Raw genomic sequence first — 4,277 nt, 5'->3', positions numbered from 1 at the left:
GTCTACATCTATGGGTGTGTAACAAATCTACGCTAATCTGGACTAAAATGAATGCAGAATGTAGGGAAAAGAAAGAGTTATGCTCGCACGGGCCCTACCCCGCTGCCTACGTATCTGTTTTGCAGAATCAGAGCTACCGTAGCTCGGCTAACTAGTTTTTGTTTGTTTTGTGATTTTTAGGTGAACGAGTTACATTCACACTCCGCTGCTCGACCTTTGGAGACTTACGCTTGAGAATGGAGCGGAAATAACAAGTTCTTAAGAAAAGAAAATCAAAGAGTGTGGTTTGTGTTTTAAAAGATGCATGAGGAAAACCTAAGCTAAGGGGGAAAGCTTGCTACCTAATGTAATCATACAAAGGGTACAAGTCTAAACACCTAACAACCTATGGGGGAAAAGGCGAAAGCAAACAATAATATCACACAAACGAGCTCCGCTCGTAAAGCAAACAAACCAACGGCACTGGCCGAGTGGTAGAAAAACGGTCTCGCCATAGCCAAGGGGAGCAACTCAACCCAAGTCAACCAAGCATTAGACCTCGCGAAAATGATCGGGCCATAGACAAGAGGAGCGATTCCCTCTCAGCAACCAAGCCGTCACGGATCGTAAAGGAAAACGGTGCGCGCGTACACAGAGCGTCAACGTCGAGCGACGCGAGCCGTAAGAAGTGCGGGGGTCCGGCTACATGAACCCTTTTCCTGACATACTCGATAACAAGATCTTGTGCAGGTTCAGAAGCGAGTCACGCGTAGCGTGCGCATACTGAACAGACTCAATGAGACTAGGCGGGGGTTGATTGCTAACCCTTTTCGCGTGCCTTCCATGAGGACTTAACGGAGTGCCATATAGGACTTATTACACCGTGACTCCCTGCCTCAAAACACAAATATAAACACACCAACAAAAACAGAGCCTCTTTCGAGGGCTTGGCCAGATGCATGTCTAGGTCCCACTTCTCATGTTAAAGGATGATGCGGAAAGCGGTAAAAGGGACAAGGAGACAATACCGAGCGGATAGCAAATCCGCAATGAGCTAGCAAGCGTAAGCAGAGAAGTCCATAATACTTCGCGTAAGCCATCATCAAGAAAAGCGAGTCAGAAAGCGTCGTCGTGAAAATAAATCACGAGCGACATGTGGTACACGTCGAGCATAACCACACGAGCAACCTGCAAGAGAAACAATCCAGACAATACAGGAGTATACATCTCAATGAATGAGAGATCAGGTGACTGGCATCGGAAATAGGTTCGTGTCCCACAAATGAAGTGGAACACGACGCAAATCAATCGCACCGAAAGCGAATTCGTGTCCCACAAATAAAATGGAACACGAAGCAAGTCGAATCGCAATCGAAGGCTCTCTCGAAGTACCTCGCACATCTCAGCAAACAAATCAGTAGTAACAAGGAAGCACACTATAGAAAATACTAGCAATTAAATTCTAAGTAAATCCTAAAACAAAATCTAAAAAGAGAAAATTGTTTTTATGGCATTTTTATCTAAAAAACAACGAAACAAAACTATGTACAAAACAATCAAATTCTAACAAAGAAACATTACATGTTTTTGATTATTTTTTATCATCTAAAACAAATATAGAAGACAAAAATCTAATTCTAACTAGAAAAGAATACATGTTTTTATTTATTTATTTTTATCAAGCAAAATCTAATCAAACATAATATTTTTCATGGCATTTTCTATCTAAAGCTAATGCAAAATCTATAAAAATATTGAAATATCATTACATTTTATCATCTAAGAAAAATATGAAATCAAAACTAATTCTAACTAGAATAATACATGAGTCAGGGGGGGTGAAAGCAGAAAATAGTGGTGCAGAAAGTGATCCAAGCGCAGGGCCCATTGCTGATGGTCCAAACAGTTTTTTTTGTTACAGATTTCTTTGCCCAATGGCCAAAAGCAGTGGTGATATGGGCTTAAGAAAGGGGTGTACGAATCAGAATTTCGTGTGAGGCCCATGGGATGATCCATCATGATTTTGTTCAAGTTTTGTTATCCAGATTTTTGGTATTTGATTATCAGATTTTATTATTCAAATCAAAAGTTAATCAATTCCACTTAATCACCAATTAACATCAGATTTAATACCTAATCCAGCCATTATACTAATTAATACAAATTAAAATCAAGAAGAAATTGAAAGAGAGGCTAGGTTAAGGAAAACACCAATCATGTACGTCTGAGAACTCCTTCATCACAAAGCAGACGACGGCCTCTCATGTACACCCCTTTCGGCGGAAAAATCCCTCCATCGCTGCCGTGAACCACGACCACGCATCCACGATGACCTCTCATCTATCTCGATTCTCTCATCTTTCTCGATCTCGATTCTCTCTGTTCGCCTCTCCGATTCACTCTCGCTATCAACGCTCCAATTTGACAAAGGCACTCCGGTGCTTCTTCGATTTGATTGAAGGTGAGGAAAAGAAATCCATGAGATGCTTCAAGAATCCAGGTAGCTTCGTCCAGATTTCTCTGCGTAGACTTGTTAAGGTGTGGTTCTTAGATGAAGGTGAAATCGTTGTTTGAAGGTTCGATTATGATGTTGGAGATTTGATAAGGTCGTTGAAGATTGATTGGATACTGATGACGATGAATTTTGCTGCGATTTGTTCGCGATGACGAACGTGAAGCAAGACCTTCTGCAGTGGTGATGAAGACGTTGCAGAGAGTATTTGGAGAATGATTTGAATTGATGTAGAAGATGAAGATAAATTTATTTGCGATGATGAAGGAGATTGCAGAGATTTCTTGAAGATGATTGATGAAGATGAATGAAGGTTTTGATGGAGTTCGTTACGTTTCGGTTATGAGGTGAGTATCGATTTCTGTTACGTTTTTTTTCTGAGTTCTTCATTGATGAAGATTGGAGAATGAAGAGTTATTGCGGTGGAGAAAAAGTGTGTTACCATTCGGTTTTGAAGTCTTTTTCGGTTTTTTGTTTTGTGTGGTGAATGGACGAGTTGTAGTGAGTGAGATTCAGTAGCTTCTGCATAACTTTGGTTTTATGTTAATTGTTGCAGGTGCTGTATCATGAACTAATGATTCACGGTTTCTTCTCCGCAATGAAATTAATCACAAGCCATCAAAAATTCTTCCATCAATGAAATTTTCTTTTGTATCTTATGTGACTGAAAAATCAACTACTTTGTAAATCTTCTTGGAATTGAACTTGTACTTAGTAATGGATAGAACTTTTTGTAATGAGCTTTGTACATGGACTTGAATCTCTTGATTTATTGTGATGATCTCTTGAATATGTAATGAATATAAAGACTTCTTTAAATTTCGAGAATTTTTTCTCCCCATCAAACAACCACATTCTCGCTTTATTTCTTTTCCAATCTTGATGCTTGAAACTATAACATCAATGAGATGAAGGACAAAAACTCGCTTAGTTGACTTTAACACCACGTCAAAATTATGGCTAAAAACCTTGAATGACTTCACAAAACCTCAACTGAACTCACGTCACTTGTATTAACTGTGGAGCTTTGCCTTGTAAATCAAGTAACCATGTGAATCTAGTTTCCAATGATGATGATAACTAGAGGAAGCCTTAAAGTATTGAAATGAACCATATAGTGACAAAACACTAGAATGATCACTATCATGACCCAATCAATGAACCAGAGAATTATGTATTTCACTGATGAACCAAACCTCAAGATGACCTTTCGGTAAGAAGCTATAGATTTTGCACTTATGCCGTTAAAACAAAATTTCACACCAAACTGTCGTGAAACAAAGGAAACTCTTATTATATTTTCAACGACGAAATAAACGCCTTTCATAACTTATAGCACGGAGAAAGAGGGCAAATTTTGGGGTGCAACAAAGTGTTTCAAGTTCTTCATGCACATGCTTGTTGATGACACCAAAATATATCACTTATTTGACTCGATTATTGCATTTTTTATTATCTTTTTATTTATATTTTCATTATTATGTTGGTATTTTGTCTGTATTTATGGAAATTGACCTCATGGGAGTCGTACGCGAAGAAACAGAGAAAAACAGACAAAAAACGGGCCAGTTGGAGCATTTGCACTCAAGGCGACCACCCATGGCGTTCACCATAGAGGTGGTCATGAGTGGTCCACGTTCTAACGACCACAAGTCATGAGTGGCCCACGTTCTAACGACCATAAGACCTAGTTGAAGTAACTAGAAATGTCACGAGAAGGGGGTTGAATTGTGACCCTTTTAAAATCTAGCTTTACCTTAATAAAAAACACAACCTCTCAAGGAAT

The 4,277-nt window shown here is 39.1% G+C and overlaps 1 long non-coding RNA gene across 1 annotated transcript; it reads left to right on the top strand.

Moving 5' to 3' along the window:
- The first annotated feature begins 2,092 nt into the window (after positions 1 to 2,092).
- Positions 2,093 to 3,310, top strand: LOC131607497 (uncharacterized). The gene is made up of 2 exons (XR_009285321.1): positions 2,093 to 2,838; positions 3,048 to 3,310. It is a non-coding gene; the product is annotated as an uncharacterized LOC131607497 (long non-coding RNA).
- Positions 3,311 to 4,277: the final 967 nt, after the last annotated feature.

The sequence above is a fragment of the Vicia villosa genome, linkage group LG1 (genome assembly GCF_029867415.1).
Source record: "Vicia villosa cultivar HV-30 ecotype Madison, WI linkage group LG1, Vvil1.0, whole genome shotgun sequence".
Lineage (NCBI taxonomy): Eukaryota > Viridiplantae > Streptophyta > Magnoliopsida > Fabales > Fabaceae > Vicia > Vicia villosa.
The sequence above is the reverse complement of the archived record's forward strand: the minus strand, read 5'-3'. Positions and strand labels throughout refer to the sequence as shown.